Genomic DNA, 21152 nt, shown 5'->3' with positions numbered 1-21152 from the left:
CAGATGTGGCCTTTAAAAATGCGCGTCTCTGAGAGCAGAATGCCGCGGAGACTTCCGAAATTCTGCGAGATCCCGCAGAAGGGGAGTTCGGTGGGGGACGCAGGAAATATAAAAACCTGTAGAGGGCAGGCGTGTTTCATGTAGGCCATACTGACGACAATGTGTGTGCTCGACTTCATGCTTAGCGTATACTGTATGATATTGAAGTAACATGACACGGATTATCAATGTTTAGGCGATAGACTTTGATGTCATACAAATGCATGCTTTTTGGCAAACATTTTGTTGGCGAAGTTTTCTTTTGCCAGTTACATAAACAGTCACATATTCTTCATAAAAATCGGACTCAAACGCGCATCATTTGTCTTATTTTTTCCGTGTACAGTTACAGTAGAAGAGACGTGATGTATGATAATCGAGTCTTATAACAAAATAATTCGCGAAGACCTTTGAAGAGACCGAGCGCATTTACGCAATATCATTAACTATTTTATCTAATTTTACATTTAGTTCATTTTTGCATCTGAACGTTTTAATAGCTTTAACATGGTTGTGTTGCACTTTTCTGCATTACTGAACAGTACGCTACTTTTTATATTATCATGTTTCCCTTTACATGGTATGAAACACGATAAAAAGTATGCAATGGTGTTTAATACATTTCACTGATAATTTGTATAATATGTTATACTTTTGTACTAAGGAAATAAAATCATATTGTGAGTGTAAATATTCATAAATTGGAGGAGTTTCTGAGGTGTTTGTCATCGGCAAAATGTGCAGTTTCTTGTTGCTGATTAAAAACCGTTGGCTATGTGATTGTTTAAAATTGACATTTTTTCTACTTATTATTAATTTATTTTTTGCCTACATTTACTCAAATAATATCAATGTGAAAATATAAGTAATTCATACTTCAAGTTAGGCGTAAAACTTACACATTTTTGATGTCAAATAGAAATAATAATAATTTGAAATATGCAATTATTACAGTTTTAAAAACTTAAATATATTACTCTGACCTTTTTAAATATATTGACTAAAATAATCTGTAAATGTAATACTTATATTATTAAGGCGTATACATCAAATAATATATGTACATTTTACACAAAATATCTGTTCTATTTTAAGTAATTTATTTTCCAACTAAAAAAATCGCATAACTGCATTAAGAGATTTTATTAAGTTACTTTAATCATTTATTTTAGAGATATTTACAAAGCCACTGAATCATTTTAACAGTGTGTACATTATGACCTTACGGTAGACTATTATTAAATGCATATAAATAAAAATATGTAAAACTAAATAAAAAATATATCATACACGGACTGTATGTAAGCATACGTTTTCTTGCTCGGTGCACGTGGGTTTAAATGCCGTTTTTCTAAAGAAGAATTTTAAAACTTTATTGGTGGTAGTTGAGAAGAATTCCTTTTTCCATTTCTAAATCATTTTGAGCGCAATATAAATATATCATATTTTTATTCTTATTATATAAGAATACGCAATTTTTACAACATTTTTAACATATGGAAAATATACGTTAAGCGTGTTGTGTGAATTTCCTAATTACAAGCGTTTGATGAAATTGCACCAAAACTAAACGTGCATAAAAACATAAAAAAGTAATTTAAATAAGCGAAAAATCTTTTTTATGAGCTCAAAATGTTGAATATAATGTGCTATTGCTGAAAATTGCCCATCTCTAAAGGAGAATATTCATCTTTAAAGTTGAAGAAACAAAAAAGTACTGATAAGCATTCTCAAATATATATATTCTGCAAGCACTCAGTTGAGAAGAATTCCTTTTTCCATTTCTAAATCATTTTGAGCGCAATATAAATGTATCATATTGTTATTCTTATTATATAAGAATACGCAATTTTTACAACATTTTTAACATATAGAAAATATACGTTAAGCGTGTTGTGTATTTCCTAATTATAAGCTTTTGATGAAATTGCACCAAAACTAAACGTGCATAAAAACATAACAAAAATCATTTAAATAAGTGAAAAATCTTTTTTATGAGCTCAAAATGTTGAATATAATGTGCTATTGCTGAAAATTGCCCATCTCTAAAGAAGAATATTCATCTTTAAAGTTAAAGAAACAAAAAAGTACTGATAAGCATTCTCAAATATATATATTCTGCAAGCACTCATTTATCCATAATGATGTAATTTATTTTTTAATAACATATTGTCGCTGTCGGGCAAAGATACTCTCTGGACACCAAGACCATGTCTATGGGTTCAAGAATAACAAAATATTGGCCATTTGAAACTCGAAAGTCATCACTTTATTTTGTCCCATTGTTTTCCATTTTGCGGGTGATAAAACTCCTGTGCGCGTCGTTCAAATTCATTGAAATTTTGTTCACTTGTAGTTTAGCAAGTATGTATAATACAATTTCAATAATGTTTTTACACTGCACATCGTCTGAGGAAATCCGAAGTTGCGTCGAGGGGAACCAAGCTGACAGCCGCGACAGCAGAGATTGTCACGTACCTACAAAAGGGTACCTGCAGCGATATCATTCTGGCTTGGTGGGATGTCAGCCAGCGAGAGTCCTCTGATTCTGACCTTGTTCTTTTACTCCTCAGAGTCTAAAACCAGGAGGGCATATTAAGTATTCATTGTATTTTCATTTTAACAGAGCAGCTATGGTTGCGCGTTTCACACACCTCTCCAAACCACGTTGTTAACACTATGCTTGTTCGACTTCATGCGGCGCCACAAGAACCGACAGCCGGATGACGTCAGAGTACCGCGAGAATGATTCAAGAAATCATATTTCGCCTCGCTCTCGCGATACTGTGACGTCTTCCGGCTGTCGATTCTCGGGGCGCCGCATGAAGTCGAACAAGCCTATTGACAGCAGCAAAAGCTACACATGCGCTTTTAACTTGTAAAACTCAAAGGTGTATGGGTAATGTAGTCTCTGCTCTCGGTGGGACGAATTAGGTAGCTTGCATTGTGAAGGGCGCTTTGAAAAGCGGCAGCGCAGCCAAATGATTAAATTAAGCCTCTGATTTAAACAGATGTGCAAATGAGCGTTCTGGACTGGTACGCTAACAGTACGTTCTGGGCGCAGGGAGAGGTGGTGGTACGCAAGAGCTATATTTGGAAGTGGCGGTACTGAGTACTGGCGCCTACCGGCCCACATTAAAGCACTGGCGGTAGCAAAGGTATAGACGGCCCTTTGAAAAGCAAAAGAAAGCTGATAAAAATGAGAAACCCACACTGAAATAAATTGGAGTATTAGGCTACTTAACAAAATCTAAACATTTTTCACTCAGAAAAGGCTAGTAAATATAAACAAAATTATCAGCAGCTTTAACTTTATTACTTTTTTAATTTTAATTCACTCTTTGTTTCAGCGATGTTTATAAATATACTATATTTTTGCATTTTGATTACAAACTGTTCTACACTGAAAAGAAACTAATGTAATCTTCATGATTTAATCACGTAAAACACAAGTCTAAACACAAGCACCACTTTTCTGAATGATGATAATCACAAACATCCCAGAGTTTGTAAACCAATTGTTTGTAAACATATTTAATGCTAACTACTTAAATATTCAGAAAATATTTTTTACAGTGTATAAATAAAAAGACATGAAGGAAGTTAATTCCAAAATGTAATTAATTGTACATGGTTTAGCTGCTTGTTTTAGCAGCTACCAGTGACACAGAGTCAAGAAATTAAAAACCACCCACCCCTAGGTCTGCCAATTCTTTGCCAACCCCCAATGCTAATCGATCACCTCATCATCAGGGAATCAAAAGAAAACCGGTTTATCCAGTTTTCACCAGCGCGTTGGGTTTTAATTTCAACCCTTGCAGTTTCTTTGTTAAAATGCAATTTAAGCAAATAGGCCTAATACATACGCTGTATGTTATTTTAAATGAATGTTTATAACTTATAAAATTAAGTGGATATCAGGTAACTTAATTTGACATATGTTGATATAACCTAGGCTCTCAAGTCCCACGCATTCACCATGAGACAGACGCATTTCTGTCAGTTCACACGCTCACACACCAAACCTTGTAAGCTATTTATCACGCTGAGAAGTAAAATAGAACTTTTCCTGCTATACAAGTAATAAAGGAGGTGCTGGTATACAGAGCATTTCTGTCGAGTTTAGCAGTACATTTTTTAGGTGTGGTCAACTTTACGCAGCGCCACAAGAACCGACAAGCAGATGACATCAGAGTACCGCGAGAAATAAAGCGGAGGAGGTTGGTTTTAAATCGCCCTCGCGGTACTCTGATGTCATCCACTCATGTTTGAGTCTGTATCAGATGAAAATACAGATTTTGAGGAACAACTTATTGTTTGGAGATTGTCAATGGACGTTTCTGAGTGGTATGTTTGTTTTTTCAGTGTGGACCTGCAAAACGCCAAATGCATAAAAATTAATTAATATTGTAATGTCTTAGCATGATATGTTTTCTAAAATGTTTAAAAATGAACAAATCAGTTGTGCGAAACTACACAGAATTTTTTTTTGTTATGAAACATGTTCAATGGTGACAGTTCCTCATGGTGGGGTTGAACCCCTGGTTCAGTTTACCCCATCTGGTTCACTTTGCCCCACAGCCACCGTTTTGGGAAACTGCCTAGCTTAGTAATTCAGGCTAATCTTTAGCTAAATCATTCACATGGTTTTATACATTAGCCTATCACCAATATTTATGGTATAAATCAGGGACGTGCACAGGGGGGTTGCTCAGGTTGCCCGGGCAACTGCCCATATGCCCTTCTCGACTCAAGTTGCCCTTCCGAGGTGGAAAATAAATAAATTGTACTTTTACTTCGTTTACACTATGCAGCGTTCCTTCGTTACTGTATTTTAATTAATTACGAAATTTGTATTTTATTTTTAAATTGCTATCTTGTGTTTCTGGCGCATTCGCGAATTAATGACTCGTTTGAGTCGATTCCTTACAAAGTGTTGCAAATAAACGAGTCTTTTGAGTCGATTCTTTACAAAGCGAATGGGCCAAACGTTTAAATTGGTTCGCGAATCAGTTTGAATGAATTGTTCAGATCGCTGCAAAAACGGAATCGTCCGAAGCTGTTTTACTCGTAACCTATGTAGAAACACGCAGAATATAACCAGTTTTGGGTGACGTGGAAATGAATTTACCAATCTTTTAACTTAAAGCAAAACTTCACACATGTACCCGCCATTACATACAAGCGACCTGTTCGTCGTCAGACACAGTTAAACGCGAGCAACCTCCAGAAACACTGAAGCACAGATTGAAGAAAATCCATCGATGATTGACGTCTGATTCGCTGTATACTGTACTGTATGATGTAAGTGATTCTCACAAAACACACGTAACATGACAACGTAAAGAAATTGTCTAAAATCATTTTTATGTAAGTGTAAACTGTCAATGTCAGTAGTTATAACGGGGCAGCATTCGTCAAACTTTTATGACCCCCTCCCCCACCCGGTGACAGTTGCTGTCTGACAGGTCGTTTTTATGACCCCTTTGACAGGGGGGCGGGACCATCAATCAAAATCTGTACAAGTTGTCAACTTTAGACAGAAAGTATTTAATGGTTTTATTGCCGGTCATTTAGAGTGATTGTTTTTCCTGAGTGTGTTTTATGTCAAGCGTATGGTGTCATTAAACATGACGGCTCGTGTTTCGACATTTGCTGTTTATTGACATTTGATGTCAGATCTCAACCATCCTCCCTCCTTTGCTCGCCCCGTGCGCTTCTCAATACGGCCTGCATTTCTTTCACAGGGGTGCGTGTTGTAAAGCGATTAAAGATTTCTAAAACTCAATGTTGGTAAAACAATCCCCCATTACGGTGTCAAAAAAGTAAATGTTTATTTTAGATTTTAGACAAATCATGAACAATGCGACGATTAAAACATTTGTTTGTAACATCACAAGTTATTTAATGAAATATATCGTATACGTGTATAGTTTAAGCAATGATCTGAGCCATAACCTTCGGAGCCGGCAATACTATAATCTTTAGACGAAAGTCTAAACTAAATACATTTTTAAACGGTTCAGGAATTCCGTGAATCTTTTCATAACCTGCACTATAGTTTCACGCGTATTAAAGATCCGGCGGTGCCTGACAAAGCGCCGGGTGAGCGTTCATATCTGCCATTTTAAAATAATGTTAATAAATGTAATTCTGTCCACTATGGCAAAATAGGATTTTATTTTAGATTTAGGGGAATCTTTAACCAAGTCTCTGATTAAGACATGTGTATACGTGCACAGATGGTGACAGAGAAACTTATATATGCCGTTAATAAACTTTTAAATGTTTTTAAGACGTATTCACCCCATTTTGGGGTTTTATTTTTAATTAAAGGCTTCTTAAAACATGTGTGAATATGTGTATATTATACAAAGAGCCTTATATTGTCTGCTCTGACAAAAATAAATTATTATTTTAGGTTTAGGGGAATTGACTGCGTGTGTCTTATAAATACAACTTGATAATACGTTTGTTTTGTAAAGAGACTTCTTTAAAGGCACGCAAGAATAAAATATTTTAGTTGTAACTGGTTAAACTTAAAGCCGATATTTTCTATCGAACTAGTCTATTTTCTGTTCAGACACAAAGTTTTCTGATGTTGATATTATGTCAGAGTGTGTTTGTGTGGGGGTCGTGTGATGTAATCTTTGAAAGTTTATGACCGAACCTTTATTGGGAAGCGACAAGAGATCTCCCGGAATCAGTTTGGATGGAGCAGAGCTGTTATACTCAAGTCTATTGGTATGTATGTGTTTCGCAGTGTTCGTTCCAGTATTTTGTCTGATTTATTTAAAAACTAAAAATTCGATCTCTGGTATTGCAGCGAAATTGTCTAAACTGGTGTTTAACTATTCCTGGTAAATCGCGGAGAAGATTGGCCTGAACAAAAAAGTCAGACCGAGACTAGAACATCCCGCAGCGTAACACGGAAATCTTGGAACAAAAGAGACGCAGAGTGGTTAGTGTTGTCCGGTGTGTTTTTATTTAATCCTGTTACAATAGATTTAAACAAACTGGTTTGGTTTAATATTTTCTAATAACATGTGTTATCTGTTTTTAAAGGTTTGGATATCAGCGGCAAAGCGAACGTTGTGTGTACTATTGCAAAATATATAGCGGATCTCCACGGTGCGTTTATATTGTATAAGAAAAAAGTTTTAATTGTTTTATTTAGATATTTGTCCTAATAACTTGTTTTTATCTGTTTTCAGGTTAGGATACAGACCACAACGCTTTGGACGTATCTTTAAAAAAGAGAAAAATCGGAGACTTTTTGGATTTGTCTGGGACATTTTAAACATTTTGTGGCAAATTGGATTTAAAACGTTTCGGATACTGGATACATGTGTTGGATTTGTCCACAATGCTTGTTTAAGACGTCTTCACCTCATTTTAGGGTTTATTTTTAATTAAAGGCTTCTTAAAACATGTGTGAAAATGTGTATATTATACAAAGAGTCTTATATTGTCTGCGCTGACAAAAAATAAATTATTATTTTAGATTTTAGGACAAATGTCTGCGTGTATCTTATAAATACAACTTGATAATACGTTTGTTTTGTCAAGAGACTTTTTTAAAGTCACGCAAGAATAAAATATTTTAGTTGTAACTGGTTATACTTAAATCTGTTATTATCTATTTAACTATAAGCTATATTTTTCTGATAAGCCTTAAACAGAAGCTGCTCTGCGAGCGTCTGGGTGTTTGAGATAATTCACATTAGGGGGCTGCTTGTAAACTAGTGTCTTTTAAAACCGCCGTGGTAATATGTAATATGGTAACTCTGTCAAAAAAAGTAAAAGGTTTATTTTAGATCATAATCTATTTATGGCAAACATTACTGTATCTAAAAGTTTTTAACAACACAATTTATTTAATGAAATACGCAGTACGTGTATAGCAAGGAATTGTACCAAAACCCCCGTAGGTCGACATTTCTTTAGACTAAATCCTATTTATTTTAAACTATATAAAAGCTGATTCGCCTCACGAGATCTGTGAAGCATTTCAAGCAGGGGGTTCTGTTCAAGCCATTAAAGATCCGGCGGTGCCTGACAAAGCGCCGGGTGTGTGTTCATATATGCCGTTTTAAATCAACCTTAATAAAATGTAATCCTGTCCACTATGGCAAAATAGGGGTTTTATTTTAGATTTAGGGGATTCTTTAACCAAGGCTCTGATTAAGACATATGTATACGTGCACCGATGGTGGCAGAGAACTTATGTATGCCGTTAATAAACTTTTTAAAATGTTTTTAAGACGTCTTCAACTCATTTAGGGGTTTATTTTTAATTAAACGCTTCTTAAAACATGTGTGAATATGTGTATATTATACAAAGAGTCTTATATTGTCTGCTCTGACAAAAATAAATTATTATTTTAGATTTTAGGACAAATGACTGCGTCTATCTTATAAATACAACTTGATATATACGTTTGTTTTGTCAATAGACTTCTTTAAAGTCACGCAAGAATAAAATATTTTAGTTGTAACTGGTTAAACTTAAATGTACTATTATCTATTTAACTATAAGCTATATTTTTCTGATCAGATATTTTTCTGTTTCTGATGCTGGTCTTATAACAGTGTGTGTGAGATGATGATGGCTGTTCACAGCAGGTGGCGGGTTGTAAACTAGGGTCTTTTTAAAACTGTAGTGGTAAAAATGTAATAGCACACTGACAAAAATAAAGCATTTGGTTGTAACAAATTATTTAATGAAATATTCAGTATGTGTATAGCGATGAACGGTGTCAAAATCACCGGGGTCCCAACAATACTATAGTCTTTAGACTAAAGGGTATTTATTTTAATATAAATAAAATCTTAATCTTTTCGTGCACAATATTCTGATCACGCCATTAGATTGGGTACCAGCGTTTACAATAGAGAACATACGCGGATGCGTGTTCATATACACCGTTAAGAAACTTTTTTTAAACGATTAAAGACATTTTTAAATCATCTTCTGGGGTTTGTTTTAAATTAATGACATCTTAAAACCAACTGGGAATATGTGTTTATTACACAATAAAATGTAATTCTGGCCGCTCTGCCAAAATAAGGGTTTAATTTTAGATTTTAGGGAATTCTTTAATCAAGTCTCTGATTAAAACACATGAATGAGCGAACCACAGTTGCCAGAGAACGGACGCTGAGGCGCTCTTATGGCGTTAAGAACCTTTTTATTGTTTAAGACATTTTGACCCCATTTCCTGGTTTTGTGTCCGCTGTGGATCCCAACCTCTATGTGTTTATTATACAACAAATGCAATTCTGTCAGCATTTCTAGTTTAGAACGCCTCTGATATAAACATGAGGGTTTTTAAAATGAAACGGCCATGTGACTTTTATGACAAAAGCTATTCGATCTTAATTTTTTGTTTTAACATCCAAAAGTTTTTATACACAGTCCATAATTAAACAACTAGGTGTGTATGAGTAAGTTTATATCTAATGTCACACGAGCAGCACCAAATCGCGCTTGTGTCTGTGTGTGTGCATCCAGGCTGTTTATGTGTGGGCGTGTTTATGAGCCTGTGTCTTTGCAAGGTGTGTGTGCGTGTGTGTGTGTGTGTGTGTGTGTGTGTGTGTGTTTGCATGGGGGTCTATGATGTCTCTGTTTGTTACTAAAGTTTTGATATTAAGGCTGTGTCCTCATTGACAATAAGTAAGGGTTTTTAGATGTAGGCTTCATTACACAGATACTGATTAAATCATGTTATCCATTATTTGCGATTTAAAGAAACTTAAAAGGTTTAAGACATTTTATCTCACATTGTGATGTTGTTTTTTAATTAATGTAACCTTAAACCCCTCTGTTATCCATTTAGGGAACAATAAAATGTTAGCAAATATTATTTATCAAAGTTGACGATGTTATAAGCCAGGATGTCACTAACGTGACAACAAACATTTATTTAAAGACAAAACATTTTAACAAAATTGCCATGGCTTACAGAGACACACTAGACTTAATAATAAAAATAAAAATATACTATTCGAACATCCTAACCTGATATTAGGTTAGATTAGGTTTTAAGGTCAATCAGCGTCTTTAGCTTTACAACTTACAGCACAAAACCCCCCAATGACAGGATTTTTATGAAGTGGAGCAGACCCTTGGTATGCCTGTGGGGTTAGGTTCAACTAAGGTCAACATCTATCAGTGCATATTAAGCAAACATGAAATTATATTTTAACTATGGTTTGTTAATGATGTTGCTAGGTTCGCGTATTTTTTCTGAAACAAACTTTTCTTTTCAAACTTAGTTAGGATACACACATTTGTCGCCTCAAACACCTGATCAAAGTTTTTTCTTCGCTAGCGACAACTAATGTCTGAGATTTTGTAAATTCATCAGATGGTTTTACGTGTGTATTTCTTAAACAAACATGTTGCTTTTCAATCTTAGGCAGAGTTCATACGTTTTGTTTTTTCATAAGTTGTTCATAGTTTTTCTTCGCTAGTGTCAACTTATGTCTGAGATTTTTTGTAAAATCATCAGATGTTTCTTACTTGTGTATTTTCTTAAACAAACTTTTCTTTTCAATCTTAGACAGTCTTCATACGTTTGTCTTTCGATAAGTTGTTCATAGTTTTTATATGGTAGTGTCAACATATGTCTGAGATTTTGTAAATTCATCAGATGTTTCTTACGTGTATATTTTCTTAAACAAACATTTTTTGTTTTTCAAACTTAGTTAGGATACACACCTTTGTCGCCTCAAACACTTGATCAAAGTTTTTTTCTTCGCTAGTGTCAACTAATGTCTGAGATTTTGTAAATTCATCAGATGTTTCATACTTGTGTATTTTCTTAATCAAACTTTTCTTTTCAATCTTAGACAGTCTTCATACGTTTGTCTTTCGATAAGTTGTTCATAGTTTTTCTTCGCTAGTGTCAACTCATGTCTGAGATTTGTAAATTTCATCAGATGTTCTTACATGTGTATTTTCTGAAACAAATTTATGCTTTTCAAACTTAGGTAGTCATCATACTTTTGGCTCTACATACATTTGTTCAAAGTTTCTTGTAGCTAGTGTCAACTGATGTCTGAGATTTTGTAAATTCAACAGATGGTCTTACGTGTGTATTTCTTAAACAAACATGTTGCTGTTCAAACTTAGGTAGAGTTCATACGTTTGTCTTTTCATAAGTTGTTCATAGTTTTTATTTGTTAGTGTCAACTAATGACAGAGATTTTGTAAACTCATCAGATTTCTTAGTTGTATATGCACAGGCAATATTATACTTATAACAGTCGTCTTGTTTTCTTTTGTACGTGACAACATATATCTGTGATTGTTTTATGAACGATGAAACAACGCAAAACAAGAGAGGATGCGTTTGTTAAAACACATATAAATTAAGATGCATACATCTACAAATGGGGCAATGTCTTTAATCTATTGGTCCCGAATTTAGAGGCTATACGGCCAAACTATTTCAAACATTGCCCCATTTGTAGATGTATGCATCTTAATTTATATGTGTTTTAACAAACGCATCCTCTCTTGTTTTGCGTTGTTTCATCGTTCATAAAACAATCACAGATATATGTTGTCACGTACAAAAGAAAACAAGACGACTGTTATAAGTATAATATTGCCTGTGCATATACAACTAAGAAATCTGATGAGTTTACAAAATCTCTGTCATTAGTTGACACTAACAAATAAAAACTATGAACAACTTATGAAAAGACAAACGTATGAACTCTACCTAAGTTTGAACAGCAACATGTTTGTTTAAGAAATACACACGTAAGACCATCTGTTGAATTTACAAAATCTCAGACATCAGTTGACACTAGCTACAAGAAACTTTGAACAAATGTATGTAGAGCCAAAAGTATGATGACTACCTAAGTTTGAAAAGCATAAATTTGTTTCAGAAAATACACATGTAAGAACATCTGATGAAATTTACAAATCTCAGACATGAGTTGACACTAGCGAAGAAAAACTATGAACAACTTATCGAAAGACAAACGTATGAAGACTGTCTAAGATTGAAAAGAAAAGTTTGATTAAGAAAATACACAAGTATGAAACATCTGATGAATTTACAAAATCTCAGACATTAGTTGACACTAGCGAAGAAAAAAACTTTGATCAAGTGTTTGAGGCGACAAAGGTGTGTATCCTAACTAAGTTTGAAAAACAAAAAATGTTTGTTTAAGAAAATATACACGTAAGAAACATCTGATGAATTTACAAAATCTCAGACATATGTTGACACTACCATATAAAAACTATGAACAACTTATCGAAAGACAAACGTATGAAGACTGTCTAAGATTGAAAAGAAAAGTTTGTTTAAGAAAATACACAAGTAAGAAACATCTGATGATTTTACAAAAAATCTCAGACATAAGTTGACACTAGCGAAGAAAAACTATGAACAACTTATGAAAAAACAAAACGTATGAACTCTGCCTAAGATTGAAAAGCAACATGTTTGTTTAAGAAATACACACGTAAAACCATCTGATGAATTTACAAAATCTCAGACATTAGTTGTCGCTAGCGAAGAAAAAACTTTGATCAGGTGTTTGAGGCGACAAATGTGTGTATCCTAACTAAGTTTGAAAAGAAAAGTTTGTTTCAGAAAAAATACGCGAACCTAGCAACATCATTAACAAACCATAGTTAAAATATAATTTCATGTTTGCTTAATATGCACTGATAGATGTTGACCTTAGTTGAACCTAACCCCACAGGCATACCAAGGGTCTGCTCCACTTCATAAAAATCCTGTCATTGGGGGGTTTTGTGCTGTAAGTTGTAAAGCTAAAGACGCTGATTGACCTTAAAACCTAATCTAACCTAATATCAGGTTAGGATGTTCGAATAGTATATTTTTATTTTTATTATTAAGTCTAGTGTGTCTCTGTAAGCCATGGCAATTTTGTTAAAATGTTTTGTCTTTAAATAAATGTTTGTTGTCACGTTAGTGACATCCTGGCTTATAACATCGTCAACTTTGATAAATAATATTTGCTAACATTTTATTGTTCCCTAAATGGATAACAGAGGGGTTTAAGGTTACATTAATTAAAAAACAACATCACAATGTGAGATAAAATGTCTTAAACCTTTTAAGTTTCTTTAAATCGCAAATAATGGATAACATGATTTAATCAGTATCTGTGTAATGAAGCCTACATCTAAAAACCCTTACTTATTGTCAATGAGGACACAGCCTTAATATCAAAACTTTAGTAACAAACAGAGACATCATAGACCCCCATGCAAACACACACACACACACACACACACACACACACACACACACACGCACACACACCTTGCAAAGACACAGGCTCATAAACACGCCCACACATAAACAGCCTGGATGCACACACACAGACACAAGCGCGATTTGGTGCTGCTCGTGTGACATTAGATATAAACTTACTCATACACACCTAGTTGTTTAATTATGGACTGTGTATAAAAACTTTTGGATGTTAAAACAAAAAATTAAGATCGAATAGCTTTTGTCATAAAAGTCACATGGCCGTTTCATTTTAAAAACCCTCATGTTTATATCAGAGGCGTTCTAAACTAGAAATGCTGACAGAATTGCATTTGTTGTATAATAAACACATAGAGGTTGGGATCCACAGCGGACACAAAACCAGGAAATGGGGTCAAAATGTCTTAAACAATAAAAAGGTTCTTAACGCCATAAGAGCGCCTCAGCGTCCGTTCTCTGGCAACTGTGGTTCGCTCATTCATGTGTTTTAATCAGAGACTTGATTAAAGAATTCCCTAAAATCTAAAATTAAACCCTTATTTTGGCAGAGCGGCCAGAATTACATTTTATTGTGTAATAAACACATATTCCCAGTTGGTTTTAAGATGTCATTAATTTAAAACAAACCCCAGAAGATGATTTAAAAATGTCTTTAATCGTTTAAAAAAAGTTTCTTAACGGTGTATATGAACACGCATCCGCGTATGTTCTCTATTGTAAACGCTGGTACCCAATCTAATGGCGTGATCAGAATATTGTGCACGAAAAGATTAAGATTTTATTTATATTAAAATAAATACCCTTTAGTCTAAAGACTATAGTATTGTTGGGACCCCGGTGATTTTGACACCGTTCATCGCTATACACATACTGAATATTTCATTAAATAATTTGTTACAACCAAATGCTTTATTTTTGTCAGTGTGCTATTACATTTTTACCACTACAGTTTTAAAAAGACCCTAGTTTACAACCCGCCACCTGCTGTGAACAGCCATCATCATCTCACACACACTGTTATAAGACCAGCATCAGAAACAGAAAAATATCTGATCAGAAAAATATAGCTTATAGTTAAATAGATAATAGTACATTTAAGTTTAACCAGTTACAACTAAAATATTTTATTCTTGCGTGACTTTAAAGAAGTCTATTGACAAAACAAACGTATATATCAAGTTGTATTTATAAGATAGACGCAGTCATTTGTCCTAAAATCTAAAATAATAATTTATTTTTGTCAGAGCAGACAATATAAGACTCTTTGTATAATATACACATATTCACACATGTTTTAAGAAGCGTTTAATTAAAAATAAACCCCTAAATGAGTTGAAGACGTCTTAAAAACATTTTAAAAAGTTTATTAACGGCATACATAAGTTCTCTGCCACCATCGGTGCACGTATACATATGTCTTAATCAGAGCCTTGGTTAAAGAATCCCCTAAATCTAAAATAAAACCCCTATTTTGCCATAGTGGACAGGATTACATTTTATTAAGGTTGATTTAAAACGGCATATATGAACACACACCCGGCGCTTTGTCAGGCACCGCCGGATCTTTAATGGCTTGAACAGAACCCCCTGCTTGAAATGCTTCACAGATCTCGTGAGGCGAATCAGCTTTTATATAGTTTAAAATAAATAGGATTTAGTCTAAAGAAATGTCGACCTACGGGGGTTTTGGTACAATTCCTTGCTATACACGTACTGCGTATTTCATTAAATAAATTGTGTTGTTAAAAACTTTTAGATACAGTAATGTTTGCCATAAATAGATTATGATCTAAAATAAACCTTTTACTTTTTTTGACAGAGTTACCATATTACATATTACCACGGCGGTTTTAAAAGACACTAGTTTACAAGCAGCCCCCTAATGTGAATTATCTCAAACACCCAGACGCTCGCAGAGCAGCTTCTGTTTAAGGCTTATCAGAAAAATATAGCTTATAGTTAAATAGATAATAACAGATTTAAGTATAACCAGTTACAACTAAAATATTTTATTCTTGCGTGACTTTAAAAAAGTCTCTTGACAAAACAAACGTATTATCAAGTTGTATTTATAAGATACACGCAGACATTTGTCCTAAAATCTAAAATAATAATTTATTTTTTGTCAGCGCAGACAATATAAGACTCTTTGTATAATATACACATTTTCACACATGTTTTAAGAAGCCTTTAATTAAAAATAAACCCTAAAATGAGGTGAAGACGTCTTAAACAAGCATTGTGGACAAATCCAACACATGTATCCAGTATCCGAAACGTTTTAAATCCAATTTGCCACAAAATGTTTAAAATGTCCCAGACAAATCCAAAAAGTCTCCGATTTTTCTCTTTTTTAAAGATACGTCCAAAGCGTTGTGGTCTGTATCCTAACCTGAAAACAGATAAAAACAAGTTATTAGGACAAATATCTAAATAAAACAATTAAAACTTTTTTCTTATACAATATAAACGCACCGTGGAGATCCGCTATATATTTTGCAATAGTACACACAACGTTCGCTTTGCCGCTGATATCCAAACCTTTAAAAACAGATAACACATGTTATTAGAAAATATTAAACCAAACCAGTTTGTTTAAATCTATTGTAACAGGATTAAATAAAAACACACCGGACAACACTAACCACTCTGCGTCTCTTTTGTTCCAAGATTTCCGTGTTACGCTGCGGGATGTTCTAGTCTCGGTCTGACTTTTTTGTTCAGGCCAATCTTCTCCGCGATTTACCAGGAATAGTTAAACACCAGTTTAGACAATTTCGCTGCAATACCAGAGATCGAATTTTTAGTTTTTAAATAAATCAGACAAAATACTGGAACGAACACTGCGAAACACATACATACCAATAGACTTGAGTATAACAGCTCTGCTCCATCCAAACTGATTCCGGGAGATCTCTTGTCGCTTCCCAATAAAGGTTCGGTCATAAACTTTCAAAGATTACATCACACGACCCCCACACAAACACACTCTGACATAATATCAACATCAGAAAACTTTGTGTCTGAACAGAAAATAGACTAGTTCGATAGAAAATATCGGCTTTAAGTTTAACCAGTTACAACTAAAATATTTTATTCTTGCGTGCCTTTAAAGAAGTCTCTTTACAAAACAAACGTATTATCAAGTTGTATTTATAAGACACACGCAGTCAATTCCCCTAAACCTAAAATAATAATTTATTTTTGTCAGAGCAGACAATATAAGGCTCTTTGTATAATATACACATATTCACACATGTTTTAAGAAGCCTTTAATTAAAAATAAAACCCCAAAATGGGGTGAATACGTCTTAAAAACATTTAAAAGTTTATTAACGGCATATATAAGTTTCTCTGTCACCATCTGTGCACGTATACACATGTCTTAATCAGAGACTTGGTTAAAGATTCCCCTAAATCTAAAATAAAATCCTATTTTGCCATAGTGGACAGAATTACATTTATTAACATTATTTTAAAATGGCAGATATGAACGCTCACCCGGCGCTTTGTCAGGCACCGCCGGATCTTTAATACGCGTGAAACTATAGTGCAGGTTATGAAAAGATTCACGGAATTCCTGAACCGTTTAAAAATGTATTTAGTTTAGACTTTCGTCTAAAGATTATAGTATTGCCGGCTCCGAAGGTTATGGCTCAGATCATTGCTTAAACTATACACGTATACGATATATTTCATTAAATAACTTGTGATGTTACAAACAAATGTTTTAATCGTCGCATTGTTCATGATTTGTCTAAAATCTAAAATAAACATTTACTTTTTTGACACCGTAATGGGGGATTGTTTTACCAACATTGAGTTTTAGAAATCTTTAATCGCTTTACAACACGCACCCCTGTGAAAGAAATGCAGGCCGTATTGAGAAGCGCACGGGGCGAGCAAAGGAGGGAGGATGGTTGAGATCTGACATCAAATGTCAATAAACAGCAAATGTCGAAACACGAGCCGTCATGTTTAATGACACCATACGCTTGACATAAAACACACTCAGGAAAAACAATCACTCTAAATGACCGGCAATAAAACCATTAAATACTTTCTGTCTAAAGTTGACAACTTGTACAGATTTTGATTGATGGTCCCGCCCCCCTGTCAAAGGGGTCATAAAAACGACCTGTCAGACAGCAACTGTCACCGGGTGGGGGAGGGGGTCATAAAAGTTTGACGAATGCTGCCCCGTTATAACTACTAATGTCCTCAGACCATAGGAGATTTCTAACTTTATACATATGCAAAACTGTTGTCAGCTTACTTGTCTGATATTTCAGCTATAAGCTACATCAACATTGAGACTAGAGTTAATTTGTTAATTTGAAATGCTTGTCTATTCTGTGTTTGTATTCTTTTTTTCTCTACTGTTTGTGTATGTTGCAGTTTTACACATATTGTTCTGTTTGTTGTGGAGTCAAGAAATGTCTAAACATTAAAAGATGAACATAAGACAAAAGTACAGAATCTGTCACATTATTATTTTTTAATGGTCACTGAGCTGTGTCCTGATTGTTTACACATGAAAAGCATAAAATGTGTAGGATCAGTTTGATTCACTTATGTGCATTTGTGTACAACACACATAAGTCAGCATTTAATGCTGTTGTTCTTTGTTGTTGAAGCATGTGTTTAAACATAAACAAAGGTTAATAAAATGTGACATTCTAAACTTACTGACATACTGATTCTTATCTTACCAATTTCTGGTCCCCACAGCAAACAGAAAAATCTTGTCTTTACAGTTCTGATACTTCTGGAGGGCACTGTATTGTGTGTGTGTGTGTGTGTGTGTGTGTGTGTGTGTGTGTGTGTGTGTGTGTGTGTGTGTGTGTGTGTGTGTTTGCGCGTGTATATCTAGATTTATTTTTTCATGAGTAACTAGTAACTCGCTACTTGAGTATTATTTTCATTGCATACTTTTTACTTCTACTTGAGTAATTATTTATTTAGTTACTTGTACTTTTACTTGAGTAAAGTTTTTGGCTACTCTTTCCACCTCTGTTAAAATCTTCATGAATCTAGGCTGAGATTGCCACATTTAAGCCTAAATAATCAGACAGATAGCAGCTAGCTATCATAGCTTGCAGACAAGCAGCCTAGGCTACAAATTTTTTGGTAGGCATTAGGCAAACATGTTTGCTGATTTTAATAAAGACCCTGTTATTCTCAATCCTTCATATAGGCCGTGAGTTTAATTTTTTTTTTTGGGGGGGGGGGGCCCTTTATTTAGGTCAGAGCAACTGCCCCTAAAAATTCCTGTGCACGTCCCTGGTATAAATATTTAGACCTGGATAAATCTACTTTGACATAACAGCCATTATACCTGGTATGTATACATTTTACTTTGATAGGATAAAATCATACTTTAATCATAACTCTTTAATTTGTCCTTCTCTTTAACATAGCCAAATATAAATTATGGTTGCTACCTGTATTTGTGGTCACACGGCTACAAATCTGTATGGTTGCCTAGATAAAGGGGGTGGGTCAACTTACCCACTGGCTCACTTTGCCCCACTCTCCCCTACTTGGTATTGAGAAACGGGCATTGTTTATCGAAGCCGGAGCGCGAGCTACAAACTACAGAGCGGGTGCACAATGGTGAAAGAGCAACACACGATGTAAATAACTAAACCAGTGCTCGCAGTACAGACACTTTATATTTTAGCGTACTGCGTACCTTCACTTTCTTTTGCGTGCCACCACTTCTCATGTTGCTGGTACTTTGCCTTAAAGAGTCAAAGGGCGTTTCTATGTGGCGCTGCGCAGACAGTTCGGCAACGAAGACATCAAAGTACCGCAAGAGCAAGTCGAAATGTTACAAATGGTCCGACTTTACCTTTGCTCTCGCGGTACTCTGATGTCATACGCCGACCAGTCAGCGCCGCACCATTTAAAGTCGAACACACAAAGCGTCAAGGCAGGGCCGCTGGAAGTCATTTTGAACAGGGGGTGCTGTGAATTTTTTTAACCAAAAAACCTATGAGCCTATAGGCCTATTTAAAATACAATAATAAAAATAAATACATTGAGATTTACTACTTTATTGTCATATACACTTCAGGGCACACAGCCAGGGTCTGAAACACACAGACATCATCAGTTCTCAGATGAATATGCGCTATTAATCAGAAGCAAAAATACTTATCCCAGGGGGAATTACTTTCGTTACAATTTACATACAACATATAATATTATAACAACATATAATATTAATTAAACTTCACAGTTTTCAATGTCCATGCGGACGAACATATTTTACTTTCGTTTTTAAGTTAAGATCACACGTCGATTAACAGATGTAAAATATTCTCACATTAACATACCTAGTATATTTTTATATAGATCTTTTTTTACTAAATAGTACTATTACTGTCTTTTTTAAACATATAAATAATTCATAATTTGAACAAAAATAATAATGGGTTTAGTTCTGATATTGTATACTTTTATAAAGAAAAAACATGGTGTATAATTACATTTTTAGAATAGGCTTTATATAAGGTTTGTACTGTAAAAATACTTTATTTGTTACAAACAAAAGATAAAGAATTTACAAACGTGTGGAGAGCCATTTCAGCACTTGGACAGCGAAATGTTTTTTTTAAAAGCATTACTTAAAATGTTTTCTCATCTCACCATATCTACAGGTGCAGAGTCATTATATACAATAAATCCATTGGGTAGCATTTAAAAAAAAAACATTTAAAAGTAGATGCATTTGTTTAAAGCAAAGCATTTATTTACTTAGCTACAGATGAAGCAGCTCTTTGCGCCTTCTAACGTCTCATAATTGGTCATCATTTATGTCCAAGAGACTCAATAATAATCTGTTACATTTTAATCCTTTATTTTTTCATATTAAAAAGCGTTTTTGTGCTGCTGCGCATCCATGTAATAAACAAACCCGCGTTGTCATTCCGTTAATACGCATATTATCAACGCGCTCTTTACTCGAACAGAAAAAACTCGCCTCGCGAATTGCGCCGGTTGTATAATAGAGATTCCAAAGTCTCTCATGAGCTAGAGGACTAATATCCAGGGAGTTCAGTATTTCTGTGTGGGCATGCATCAGGGAAAGGTGTGTGAGTCTTTTCTGGGTCATGGTGCTGCATACCAATGTCTTCAAAAGATGCAAGGCGGAGAAAGTGCGCTCGGATGAGGCCACGGATAGGCACAGTAATGAAATTAAAATCCAAAATACACGTAATAACCTACGTGTGTCAAAAATAATTTCCTAAAATATTCATAAGTAATATATCAATTGTGCAAAATATTTTAACTTAAAAAAAATATATTTCTCGCCTTCCCGCGACCATGCGTCAAGGTCTGGAAGAAAATGATACCTGCCCGGATCCCACGCACGCATCTGCAGTTATATACATTTTACAAAACCAGTATTCATTAGATTTTAAGAACTTTTTTGCCACTTTAAAAACTGTAAAACTAAATAAAAAAGATATCATATGCCGAATAAGCATGTAAGCATATGTTTTCTTGTTCGCTCCACGCAACACGGGTTTAAACGCCGTTTTTTTTCTAAAGAATAATGTTTACACTTTATTGGTGGTGGTTGAGAATAATTTATATTGCTTGCAGAATAATGTATATTGCTTTTTAGCGCAATATAAATGTATCATATTGTTATTCTTAAATTAAAGAATACTAATATATTTTTTACAACATTTTTAACTTTAAAACATACATATAAAGATGCTTTGTACAATAGCTTTGCTTCTGACAACAATTTTCTGTAATAAATCAGTAAATCAATCACAAAATGTGTTGAAAGTGGCGAATAAAATGCTTGTCAATTCAAACAAAGGT

The 21152-nt window shown here is 34.3% G+C and overlaps 2 long non-coding RNA genes across 4 annotated transcripts; one reads left to right on the top strand and one right to left on the bottom strand.

The window, feature by feature from the left end:
• Nucleotides 1-5430: 5430 nt before the first annotated feature.
• On the top strand, nt 5431-8259 carry LOC135718476 (uncharacterized). 2 transcript variants are annotated; one of them, XR_010520837.2, is made up of 4 exons: nt 5431-6783; nt 6866-7014; nt 7105-7170; nt 7254-8259. It is a non-coding gene; the product is annotated as an uncharacterized lncRNA (long non-coding RNA). The 2 variants fall into 2 exon arrangements; XR_010520836.2 differs by having other exon boundaries at nt 6703-7014.
• A 6437-nt stretch (nt 8260-14696) lies between these two features.
• On the bottom strand, nt 14697-17480 carry LOC135718478 (uncharacterized). Of its 2 annotated transcripts, XR_010520839.2 has the most exons (4): nt 16173-17480; nt 15942-16090; nt 15786-15851; nt 14697-15702 (listed from the first exon to the last, which is right to left on the bottom strand). It is a non-coding gene; the product is annotated as an uncharacterized lncRNA (long non-coding RNA). The 2 variants fall into 2 exon arrangements; XR_010520838.2 differs by having other exon boundaries at nt 15942-16254.
• Between the last annotated feature and the right edge of the window lie 3672 nt (nt 17481-21152).

The sequence above is a fragment of the Paramisgurnus dabryanus genome, chromosome 10, assembly GCF_030506205.2.
Source record: "Paramisgurnus dabryanus chromosome 10, PD_genome_1.1, whole genome shotgun sequence".
NCBI classification, from domain to species: domain Eukaryota; kingdom Metazoa; phylum Chordata; class Actinopteri; order Cypriniformes; family Cobitidae; genus Paramisgurnus; species Paramisgurnus dabryanus.
This window is presented reverse-complemented; position numbering and strand designations above follow the sequence as displayed.